Here is a 13,656-nt window from a genome sequence, read left to right on the forward strand (position 1 = left end):
TTTTTTTTCTGTACTTTAGAAGTTTTGGACAAATTAAATCAAACAAATTTATGATTATATATTTTTACCATTGTTTGTAAGATACCATCACCATGGCTTCCAAAGTTTGGAACCTCAGGCATAGATGATATTCTTTGATGCATCTAGGTATGGAAACTTCTGCTTTGAGGGTCAATATGCAGTAGTGTGTTTTATAATATCGATACGTAAAAAAATCTGGTGGCGTTTTTACTATACACACACTTGGAGTTCGCCGCGAGAAAGAGAAATTTCGATTGTGGGAGAGAGAGAGAGAGAGAATAACAAAACGAAAACGCGATAGAATGACAACACTAGAACTGTATCATCAACAACAACAGCAACAACAACAACAGCAACGGCACTGCACTCCCGCGGCTTGCTTGTAGGTGCATACACAAGTGCAACACAGTCTGATACTAGTTTACCAGAGACTTCGAAGTATACATTACACATACACCACTCACATACAAACACTCATACCTCTTCTACATACACATACCCTATATACACATACACATAGACAATACATATACGTGGCAATAGTAGGAGGTCAGAATGCAGCAGACAAGATGGCCGCCCTACAGCGCACTCTACATATCCCCTCTCTCTCTCAATCCATCTCACTCTCGCAGGCCTCTTGTGACAACACACATACAAACACACGGAGCCCAAGAACACCCACACGTACATTGCAATACTACACATATATATATATAATACTAAAGCACAATATAATAGATGCATCAGTATAGGATGCAGAGACCTAAAATCCTCGGGTGTATGGTGTAACCGTGAAGAGAGAAGGTCGCAAGCCAGTTCAGTTTGTGAACCCAAAATACCCATTCTGTCTCTCTCCCACACAAAGTAAGGCCCATACTGTGTACTGTTCTATGCAAAGAGCCCTAGCCCGATACGTGCACACCAATGAAGAGCCAGCCCAGAAACTATAGCCCAAACTGGCAAACCAAACCATACTATACTAACTACCCTGAAAACGTCATCTCCTGTTTTCTATGAATTTTGCCTAGTTTCCCTGTTAGAGCTACCTAACCTAGGTTTGATATTGCTTTTGCTGCTGTTGTAACGTTTTATATTCTTCAGAATGCAAGGATTTCTTTTCATCCATATCCATATCATCGTACAAGCTCATCTGAACCAGATTGCCCAGCTTCTGCTCTCTAATTCAGTGACACTCGAGAGATCACCTCTTGCCTTAAACTGACTCTCTCCAACACATACATTGTTATGATCATACATCAAATCCTAGTGAAAAAAGCTGCACAAAAAAGCACAGCTTTTAAAATTAAAAACCAAAAAACAAACAGGAGTTTGCTTCGCCGAATATTTTGCTAACAACGTCTAACATTATTCAAACTACTAGCTGAAAGAGCTAGTTTAGCTGAGACTGATCTAGAAACATATAGATTAGAATAAACAGTGTTCTCAATATCGGATGATTCTACGTATCTGGAGACTCACGGACTTCTATGGAGGATAAAGTTGAAAATTATATTGAATAGAAATGAATAAAAATCGCTTCAGTTTCACCAAAGGAAGTTTCAGCAAGGTTGGCCAAAGAAAGTCAGAAATGAGGAACTTTGAGATCATTCCAGCTGAGCTAAGAAACATGACCACCCTAGTCGCAGGTCCTAATCAGGAACTACTTTGTAGGAAATGTGACCTGAAGGAATAAACTTCATTTCATATTGCTGGGGAATGCGATTACTAATGTTTAGCATTACTAATGTTAAATCCTAAAGTTTAGAGTCTGCAAGTTGCTGGAGTCAGCGAAAACGCTTACAGTTTAAAATGTTAAGTATAAGGGTTGATTAAACGCCAAAAGGTACACAAAATTTTGGAAGGGGCCTTACATATAGGGGGCTAACTCCTCCCCAATTCAATATACAGCATTGAGACCCCCAAAAGGCACTTTCACTAGGATTTCATGTATGATCATGTAGCTGTTTTGAATTTTTTTTTTCAGGTAACAAGATGGACCTGAATTACAAGTTAGCCCATGTGTGACTCATTTAGTAGGTAAACCTTGACTTTTATTGCAAATAGGAACTAAGATAGAATTTTCACAATCGTAGCTCCATGAAGGGACCAGGGCGTGCAAGATTTCCAGTAAAGAAAGCGAAGAGCAAATTGATGTGAGTGCGGGCCAGTTTCGTACAGATCTTATGTCCTCATGATGAAGCTAATTTTCTTGCTAAGCAATGACAACAGCAAATCATAGGCCTGGCAAAATTGCACCACTCATGAAAGGCTAGTAAAGAAGAGCTCTCATTCATAAAAATAAAAAGGTGGAGAAAGCCTTGAGCGTTACACTTAGAAGTGCTAAGAGCCCTAGGAGGTAATGAGCACTCGGGCATTAGGAGCTCAGGAAATAGGAAATAGCCCAAAAAGGAGATTTTAGGGTCAAGAAGCTTGGAAACAACTAGTAGTTGTATAAGGGTTAATTGTCAAAAACTACACGAAAAAGCGTAACGTTGAAAAGCACACAACTTTGACAATTTTTTCCTCTTTTTCTATAAATGATAAAATCCCCAAATTTTCTTTAAAATATAGGGCAAACCCTCCTTTATAACTGTATAACTTATAACTTTATAACTTTTTGGCAACAACATACGAGTATATGCAATAACATATTAAAATGGATTTCGAGAAATACGTTGCTGAAAATGGGCCAAAAAACGGCATTTTCAGAAAATGTTCTTATTCTTGTTACCTTTTTTGTAAACAACGTAGCGCCTAAACGCATGAACCGATTTTCATGAATGAGGTGTCGTTCGATTCAAAATTTTATGTAGATGTGCCTTTTGGGGGTCTCGACGCTGTACATCGAATGGGAGAGGAGTTAGTCCCCTTTATGTAAGGCCCCCTCCAAAATTTTCTGTACCTTTTGGCGTTTAATCAACCCTTTTTTACTTAACATTTTAAACTGTAAGTTTTTGTTAAGGAGTTTTTTATTCCACAATGTCCAGTTTTATGATATTTCATTGTTATAATACTAAGCAGTTTAATGTAATTCAATTGTTGAACACTTGTTTCCAGCATGACTCTCAAGACCTATCTACACATCACGCCATCGTGGCGTTGGATATTTAGTGGTTCCATCTATTCCTTGCTTAAATGCGGAAATGAAGATCATCAGCAACGACCTCATTTAACCTACAATATAACAAGAACTAGCTAATCGCTGGAAACTGGACGAAAAAAAAATTCATAGGCATAAAATTTTTGGACAAACAGAATTACTATTGTAACCCATTTTCTTTGTTTCTATAAGATAAAAACAAATCTAGAATTAAGTTTTCAGAATCAAATTTAGCTTTAGCCTAAATGTTTTTAGAAATGCAGTAACATATAGATAGTTACAGCATGGTAGTTTATTGATCGATTTGACACCACTTTGACAGCACAATAGTTTGAATATAACAAGTGACTTTAAGTCAAGTGATGATGTTTCAACATCGAAACTCATAATGCTAATATAATCAATACGATTCTGTCAACTGATAGGATATCACAAATAAATTTATTTTTAGCTAATCCTTTTAGAATTAAATATTTTTTTAAGAGAAAAAACTATATGGACTAGCCACTTTTTCAAGGAACAGAACTCGAGACGTAGCCTCTACAGGTTTTACCACCAGCTCCCCTAGGAAAAAGGTTTGATACAAAGACACCAATACGAAAGAAACTTAGCAGGCAAAATTGGGTAAAGAAGCTCAGCAATGGGCATTTAAAGGATTTAAACACGAAAAGCAACAAGATGTTCCTTAAATGCGCTAAATATGGAAGTTCCCTGAACGCCCCTTTAGTCATATGGGAAGGGTAGATCTTCATGTGCATCCGTTGAATATAAAATTGCACCAATTCCAATTAATAAATTTTGTTTCTAAACAGTACTTAACTGAAGATCAAGTCTGAGCTTGTTTCGATATTTCATTTTGAAGATATGATGAAGTCACAAACACCCACACATAGATGCTTACCGAAGAAGGTTAGTCACATGAAGTAGTCCATCTCTAATTAGTTAGTAGGCAAATAAATGCACTACGATTCTATGGAACCAAAGCCGTAAGCGGCAACAGGGAAACTAGGGCATTACTTTACAAGATCCAAACTAATCAATCCGTTTCATGAGAACAATTAATCAGACCAGGCTTGGAAACAGGAATACTACAGTGCGCGCATTGTGGGCCTCGAAGAGCCACGCTGATTAGGACTTAGTGTTCATCCAGGAATTCTTTGGCCATTCTTCCTGGAACTTAGCTGTTTTTTTGGGGGGGGAAATCTCCTTTAAGCAAACATTTAGCCAACGTTTTGGAGAATATCCAAATCTTAAACGCAACAAGGCGTCCAATCGAATGTCGACAACCCTTTGGCGTTTGGCACGAGAACCGAGTAAATAATGAAACAATGCAATTTTTTTTATGGTTCAGGAAGCATATGTACAAGATGGGGCCTTATTAGCTTGGAGCCGTTGTGTCAGGAAGAGGAGGAAACGGCCTCTCACTTGTTGTTCGACTGCGTTGCAATCGAGTGGTTGCGCTATGAAACCTTTGGCTCTTCGAGACCAAAGGAGATAGTAGTGCAAAAAGAACTAGTAGGGAAAGACCTCAACCTCTTTAGTAGGGGAGGTTTCCTCTACTAGATCCAAATGGGAAGGCACAATAAGCGGTGCCGTGCCGTATAGGTTCCGTCCCGCTATTGTAATCGTAATTGTAGCCAACTTTTTAAAGGCAATCCCTGTAATTCAAGTCCCAAAATTTTGACAATATCCAATTCTCCCAGTATAACTCGTGCTAGAAATGAGAAATGGGAATAAATGAATTATGTACTAAGATATATGTATATATTCTATACTATATACTCATATTTTCCCTGTGAAATGAGGGGATTTTAGTTTAATTAATTACCCGTGTTATCCACAAGGTTATCTAGAATCTTTTGAAATTTCATTATTATCAAATCATTCTTCATAAATAGAATGTTTCTCTTCTTTCTACAGCTTCGTCTTTTTTTAATTTTTACCTTTTCATAAAACTAATTAATCATTTAAATAAAGATCTGTTTTTTCTTTTTTAATTCTTAATTTTTTTCTTGATTTTTTAAAAAAATAAATAAATAATTTTAATAAATTTAAAATATTTTATCACAGTACTGATACTTTGCCCTTAAGGGCTTTCGCCACTGGTTTATAACTTTGTAGAAGGGAAAATTTAATTAAATTAAGTCCTAATTAATTTATATTATCACGGCGTTATATATGTATATACATAATTAGTAGTGAATTGCATTAATTCTAATTATTCTATAGTTGTGTCAGTGTAACTAAAATAACTCTAAAATTAATTCACTATGCAGCTATTGTGCATCTGCATTAATAAAGCTGAACTTGGTTTTATAACCTTAGTTATAGAGAGAGAGATTCAATAACTTAGGTAAAGTTAGGTTTCATTTTAGTTAAATTCAAACAATGCAAATCATCATGAAATCTTGTGTTCAAAACATTTTGCAAAGGAAAATGTTAGGGATGGTTTGAAATCCTATAAAAAAGGGGATGGCCTAGGGCTAAGTAAGTTTTCGGTTTACTTCAAACTTTGGAACAATAAAACTGACTTACTGTAATAGCACTCCAGGGAAGTGATTAGACTCCCTCCAACCCAAAGAACAATGCTTGTAAGTTTCCAATAAAAATGGTTACAAACAAAAACAATAGATCCATGTGTATGATTTATAGATACAAAGTTTAAAAAAATGTATCAGAACCTTTTTTTTTATCGAAAAAAAATCTTTAAAATTTAATAAAATCAAATAATAAAGTAACAGTCTCAGTTAATCATTATTAAATACAGAGGCTAACTCCTCTCCCATTCGATGCACGGTGTCGAGACCCCTAAAAGGCACATCTACATAAAATTCCGAATCGAATGACACCTCAATGATGAAAATCGGTTGGCGCGTTTAGGCGCTACGTTGTTTACAAAAAAAAAGTAACAACAAGAACAAGACCAATTTTTGAAAAAGCCGTTTTTCTCAAAAATCTATCAGATCTGGGTGGTTGGAAAAGAATTACATTCATAAAGGAGGATTTTGTCTGTATTTTGCAGAAAATTTGGGAATTTTATCTTTTATAGAAAAAGAGAAAAAAATTGTCAAAGTTGGGTGTTTTTCAACGTTCCCTTTTTCGTGCACTTTTTGACGATCAACCTTTCCGTACAGTTTTAATATGACTTATTTAATTATTTTTTTAAATTAAGACGACAGATGGAACATTACGTTTGGCAAATTAGGCCTGCAACTGCCCTAAAAATGCACTTAAATGGAACCTTCCTGATTACGATATTTGAAATAATAGTTATAAAACTACCAATCTGTGTACTTATTGGGTATGCGAAGCTTAAAAATCATTTAAAGCCGTTTTCGTGATAAAAAAACAAAAAACTGAAAAAATATAAGTTAAATAGTATTTCCGGTTGGCTTTTTATAATTTTATTAATGGATTCGCTTTGATTTGCAGTTTCTGCGACTTTTCTTTTTTTTGGAGACCACCCAAGGCTTACGATCAGATTGAGCGATAGACAGAACATACAGACACTGACATATTTTAAAAATTAATACTCTTTCCTACTCAGAAGACCTCAAGAGCTGCACTTCCAGTAACAATTCAAAACATAATCTGCATGAATGCTTGCTATTAAGTTGGTTTCAAGTAACAGGGATCTAAAGACGAAAATAGTGGTAGTTCTAGCCTAGAGATGGGCTGAAGAATAAGGAAAGGTAAAAGTGTAATTAGGGCTCTGGATTAGAAGCATTTCAATAAGAATTAAGCAACCTTACATGTAGCACCATTTCTGAAAGTATAGTACTGTGAGTTGCAGACACCTGTACCCTTGGATAAGCATGAAAGAGCAAGACTTTTGGCCATCAAAATGGACTACTGGAGAAGATCGACAGGGAAATCCAGAGAAGAGATAAATGAAGGAACGGTGGACATTGGAAATGAGCTGCTGGGAAACGATCACATCATTCATGCAATAGATTAGGATGCCTATTTAGGATGGATGAATACCCCGAATACCCCAGTTTTTTTGACTGGAAAGGGACAACGGCTAGGCTAAGGAGTGAAGAAGGAAGGGGTCAGGGAAACCATGGCCAACCACAAGATAGGAGCAGATGGAGAAGTCAGCTTGAATCGAGAGCACCTACGCAACGTAGAATACGGCTAAGAAAGACGAAGATGAAGAAAAAATAACGTGGAAATCCTAAGATAGACAAAGTAATCGCTCTGAATATAGAATACTTAGTGAAGACCGAATGAATGGACCACTTCAATGCTGAGATAACTAACCCTTTGACACTCTACTACATATGTCCTCTCCAAAAAACCTTGAGCACTTAGGGCACTATAAAGGCAAGGTGTTCACCAATCTGAGGGGCGCCGATACCACGTGTTGGCGCAGTTGAATATGACCACGTGCTAGACCAGGTGCATTAGGCTAGAGAGGGGGCCAACTATTTGACCGACCCCAATCTGACCTTTGGGTAGGTCAACCCTTCTTAAAATATAAATTTACAGTAGTGTTTCTATATATAAAAAAAAGCTTCTAAATGCATCCATGAAGATAGGGTCACCCTTTTTGTTAGCCCTATAGGTTAGCATTTACTAGATTGTCACACAGACAAAACCCTAAAATGGTCCAATTTTTTCCTTATTTTTTGTTTAAAGAAGAAGGGCATATGATGGGTCCCACCTTTTACTATTTTTTACTACTAAGTCCATTCTTATTAAAAGGGCAGCTTTTTTGTTTTTTTTGGTTTCCCATTCATAATTTTAATTCCTGCGTTTTCATATGAATGGCCCAAAACAAAAAAACTAATGAATAGTTTGTAATAATTACAATAACATTAGTTAGCTCCCGGTTTGAGTACAGTCAGTGGTCCGGCTTTGTCCATTTCAAAAACATCTGCTCGTAACTTTTTGGGAGGGGTTGATCTATTGTTTAATTAAAATAATAATCTTTTAAAACAATTGCCAGCTAACGGAAGTGGAAATATTCAGTCAGCATTGTTTTTAACGCCCAGGGACACAATCACCAACTTTAGGGTCAGCCGTTCCCCCAAGATTCGGTCTTAGGTCCTATCCTGTTCATCACTTACATCAAACCTCTCCCCAAACCTTCTCATGTGGTTTTATACACGTCATCTTGTAGAATGGACACCATCTCTTGCTACCGACAGACTAACCAAAGTCTGCACTAAGTGGAGAATTAAAATAAACCATGATAAGACTAACGTTAAACTCTACACCAAACGCAGACCCTTCTTTTATTCGACAAATTAGACACAATAATTCTCTGATCCCGTGGTCTACCCACGTTAAATACCTAGGCCTAACTTTGGACAACAAACTGACTTTCACTCACACACGTTCAGGACAAAGTAAAGAAACAAACTGGACTACAAGACTGCTATTTCCTCTACTCTCACGTGACTCCAAAATAACTGTGACCAACAAACTTCTCCTTTACAGAGTGGTTATCAGGATGATGTTGCTCTAAGCCTGCTGCGCCAGGAGCCTGAACCTATAGTAGTAACATCAAGAAACTCCAGGACAATACAGAACCAATTTCTCAGGTTATCACTCCACGAGACTGCATCCATTAACCCCGTACACTCCTATACCCAAAATCGTCTTCTGAAACTCCTAACCCACTCTGCCACGACAAAGCCTCCTACGAACCTTCTATTCCTTACAGACACAAAAGAATTAAATACATATTGCTCTAACTTTCTACACTAGCTGCAGGTTTTTGCTTCCTTCCAACTTTAGGAAGCCAACGAAAGATCTTTTGGTACCTACTATAAATTTGAACAGAGAAATCTAAAAAAATCCTTAGAAATTACCGGCTTCTTCCGAGAATGACCAGCTTCACAGCATTTATTCTTAAAGACGATAACGATGTGTTCTCGTCAGTCTGAAATGTTGATTTCAGATTTTGGGTTATAAAAAATTAGGTTCAGCATCTCTGGAGGATGAAAGAGAGCTTAGATATTATTCGGACAGCCTTGATTCTTGACAGGCTCAAGTTTGGGAATATATTTTTGACCCGAATTCGGTTTGCAGCTTAGGGTAACTATGTTAGGCTAATATAGATTTCACTCTAAAGACGAAACATTCTGAAGATGGAAGAACATGAATTACCATCATGGAATTGAGAGAAACATAAAGAGTTCAAAATAGATAGTTTCTCAGTTTAAGATTTCAAATCTCTAGAATAGATAACACATTATTTTAGGGCTTTATCAATTAAAAAACTTCACTATAGCGACTAACTCATCATAACAACACTAGGAAGCAAGAGTCCTAGCTAGGGCTAGCAATTGCCATGTCTTGTTACGTCTTAGAATCAGCTTTAAGGAGTAGAAAACTTCTATGAAATATGCCCATGAAGAAGCGGTTTATTGGCACTAGAAAAAGTTACTTATATGTTAAACACGAACAGTTTTCTACAGCACGGAAATTGTTGTGGATTTGTTATTATCTTTTGTAACTAGTAATATTAGGTTATTAATCAATTAGGCTACTTTTATTTAAATTACACTTTGAAAACTATAGTTTGAACTAGTTTACTCACATATATCACAAAACTTTTATAGTATTTACGTGTAAGAATTGGAAGTTTAGCTTTATTCATAATGTTGCACAAGAAGGGGCTGTACTGTTGATGTGATAATATGCTTTGTAAACTTTTGTACACTTTAAGCAGTTAGTTACACGCTATGTTATAAAACATTTATGATCAACCCAAGATCTAAAACGTACGATCGACGTCACAGGGAGAGCCAGCCCTCAGCATTTACTACCAGGAAGGTATGATAGTTTGTGAATTAAAACAAAAACTGTAAAGGGCAAAATGTTGACTTCATCAACGACCTGAGCTAGGGTTTCCATTACCTCTCCTCCGCCCAGCCAGCCAGCCGGATAGAGAGGACGCGAGCTGATGATGGCTAGCCAAACAAAATCAACTACTTACCGACAGACTTCCACCAAACACAAACACATAAATGATTGTTTTCAGTCTGAATATGGTTTATCAAAATATACAACAATAACCAAATGATAATGATGATATAACACACTTATTTATCAGTGTGCTTGAATTCCGGTTATGGTACAATATTGAATGATGCTACGTATACCCTGGATATATATATATATATGTATATATAGCCTACAAGTGCATTGTCCTATGTTTATCTAAAAGTGTTTGTTTCAAAATGACAACTATTCATTACTGAGATTGCAAATCATTGGGTGGGCAGTAAATTTAAGTAAAAAGTCAATATTAAATGTTTTTAGTTGTCTAGCTCTAAATGATAAAATTACTTTTTCAAAGCATCATTTAATCTGAATTATTAATTTAATACGCCATCCATTATTCTAAAGAATACTGATTAACTGAATCTCAGCAAAATTTAAAAAGTCTTAAATTAAATAATAAAATAGAGAAGAAAGTCATAAAAAATTGTCAGATGATGTGCAGCTTCGAACAATGGATAAACATCACAAGGTATAGAAGAAGAAAGAATATCAAAGAATATGCCTAGATAAAAGTAAGCCCCTTAGTTTAAATTCTTGAATAAAAAAAATTAATTATAATAGCCAATCAGATTTTAGAAGGTGGAATATGGAATAAAATTCTCAAATTTTGATAGTTACAGAAATTTAAACTTAAAACGTAGAATGGAGGAGATTATTCTCCCCACCATCTAGCCAGGATTGGGGTGGAAACATCTCACCAGTGTTCCTGAACATCTGGAGTAATAGTAGACGCCAATCATCTAATCCTGGAATGTGCTAACAACACTAAAGGAAGAGAACGATTGTGGAGGGCTTGTGGATAGCGACTGGATGTCACTTTACCTGCCACCAATTTAAATACTATCCCAGCAGCTGATGATGGCAGCATTTACACAGAGCTCTTTGAGTTCATAATAAAACAACAAGATAACTCAGTCAAATATTCAATATACTAAAGAAGCTTCGAAAGAAGAATGTAAATGGCTGATTTGCTAGAGAGGCCGATAACAAAGAGGGGGGTGGAAATAAGAAGGAGACTAAGCACATCAATTACATCCTTCTACAGAAGTAGGAGAAGAATTTTAAATCCTTTGTTAAGCAAGTTTTGAAATAAACAATGATTAAATCTGTAAAATTGATCACTTAGCAAAAAATTAAGAAACAAAAAAACGAACATTAAGAAAAGAAAATTGTAAGAATAGGTTAAGAAATAACTATAGTTAAGTATTAATAGAAAAAGAAGGTGAATTCTTTGGAGCATGAAGTAATTTCCTTAAATGGCAGCAAGTAGGAATGGTGAAAAAACTAATCTTTTGAAAGAATAGAAAATAGTAGACAAGCTAGACAATGTTATCTAAGTTTTTAATCCAAACCTGCTCAAGCGAGTGTCATAGAACTGTTATAGAGGGGAGGTTATATAAGTGGAAGAATTTTTATTTATTATTTGAAACCTAACAGAAGGAATGCCATGTTTTTGCTTTAAGAAGGAAATGCTTGAATAATAGAGAGGACAAAAGAAATTACTTTGGAAACTACAGATAAGTGATCGATTCAGGAAAACTTAAAGACCAATAGTCGAAAGAAGTTAGTAAACTAATTAGTATTTCCATTAATTGGAACTTTTAATTTCTTTTTCGAAACATGAAGAGTCTTCTTTTGGTTGTAAAGAAATTTGGGTTTAGTGTGAACACAAAACTCACGGGCTGGTACTACGACACCAAAGTGTCGAAATGAAAGTTTATCTAAATTGGGTGTTTTGGAAAATAGGGTTTAAACTATAGAAATTGAAAATCAGTTCCCTTCTTTTGCGTCTTCATACTTTTGAAGGTAAACCCGGCAATCCCTTGCACAGTGTGAGATAGAAATGGGTCCATAAAATTGTCCAAAGGTAGTTGCTTAAAATCCAAGCCCTCATAGGGCTTCCTGGGATAAGTCAGGCTTCTTGCATTGTTTCAACTTAGAAGGTCTTAAACGTCCATCACTAAGCAGAGGAGGCAGAAGACTTTGGATTTGCTACTTTGCTAGGAAAACCCAGTTTGTTTGCTCTCTCTTCTTATTCAGTTCTAACCATCAAAAATGAGAGAACATAGGACACATGGTTGATTCGATGGAACCAAAAACTGGTGCTAAGGATCACCTTATTTAAGTTATCTAAGTCCTAATGGTGTGGTATAAAGTATAAAGCCAATAATGACTACCCTATAAGATCCTCTAATAACCATAAGTGCAGGACCCAAGTTGAAATTGAAGACTGTGATAAACAGTCAGTCGTTATGGTTGAAAATCTAGAGGGGGGAATTTAACCCCCTCAAAAAAATCGGATGTTTGGTGTGAAAAAACTCTTTTTTGCGACAAAGTTCTTCTTTAGAAACCAAATTTTCTTTTCTAATGCGTCACTTCCGCTCAATTGATTTCCTTCATATTTTGATTTCTATTAATATTACACAAAATTTTAATAGTTAATAGTTTAATAGTTAATTTTAATAGTTAATTTTAATAGCAGTTTAATAGTTCCCGTCACCTTTTTCCAATTAAAACCCGGCAACTCCTAGTTTTCTCTCTTATATTCCCCCATTTCGACTATGGCGGTCTTTCTGGTGATATTGAAGCTAAGCTCAAGCGCCTCCATGAACTGCTTCATAAGATTTATTTTCAGCATTTCCAGAGACTCTCGCATTTCGCACTGCTACGATGAGTTGAAGTGGCTTTTTCCTGTCTATCGCCGCCAATAACTTTTGGCTTCTTTCCTTTTTCAAGCCATCCAGTCTCAAAGGCCATCCTATATTTTTCAACTCCTTAAGTGTAAATCCTCGGTACATTCCCGTAATACCAGATCTCGCTCATCCGATCTCTATATTCCCTCTCACCGTACCTCATCCTTTGACAAGTCCTTCCTAATACGTGCTACCTCTCTCTGGAACTCCTTGCCATCATCTGTCCGCCATGCTCCTACCCTATCTATCTTTAAATCCCTTCTATTCAGTTATCTCCTTTCTATTCAGCTTCCTCCGAAATTCTAATTGTTTTAATATATTTCCTTAATTTCTGCTGTTATTTTGATTTTCACTTTTTGTAAATACTTATTTATTTATTTATTTTCTGTTTAATCACAGGCCAAACTATTAAGGTCTCTATTTGTACCTGTATTTATTCTTAGGGGACAATTGTCCCAGAATAATAAATTTCTTTTCTATTCTAAAATTTTGAGGCCTCTCATTGAACTTAAATCAAATTTTAGAGGAAACTTGATCCATCACTCTCTTTCTCTCTCTCCCATTACTGCCTTAAAGTGCATTTTTGTAAAAAAAATGCTTCAAATAGAAGTTATAGATATACATGTGCCCAATAAGCATAGTTTAGAAAAGCAGATTTTGAGAAACTTCCCCTAAAAAATTAAAAAATTTATTTATTGGTACTCTGAGCTGGCAGTCTTTGTCTGTAAAAGGTTATTACTAGGTTCCAATGGCGGTACCGAATTAAATCATAAAAATTTGAACTTTTTGCGATTAATAATAAAAAAAATATAAATTCTTTTCCAG

The 13,656-nt window shown here is 35.8% G+C and overlaps 1 protein-coding gene across 1 annotated transcript in view; it reads right to left on the bottom strand.

Annotated features, from left to right (window-relative positions):
• dati (zinc finger protein datilografo) overlaps positions 1 to 13,656 on the bottom strand; it is a 211,583-nt gene that overhangs the window by 176,706 nt on the left and 21,221 nt on the right. The gene's annotated exons all lie outside the window — the stretch shown is intronic.

The sequence above is a fragment of the Rhodnius prolixus genome, unplaced genomic scaffold, assembly GCF_049639745.1.
Source record: "Rhodnius prolixus isolate KJV_2025 unplaced genomic scaffold, Rpr scaffold_8, whole genome shotgun sequence".
In the NCBI taxonomy this organism is placed as follows: domain Eukaryota; kingdom Metazoa; phylum Arthropoda; class Insecta; order Hemiptera; family Reduviidae; genus Rhodnius; species Rhodnius prolixus.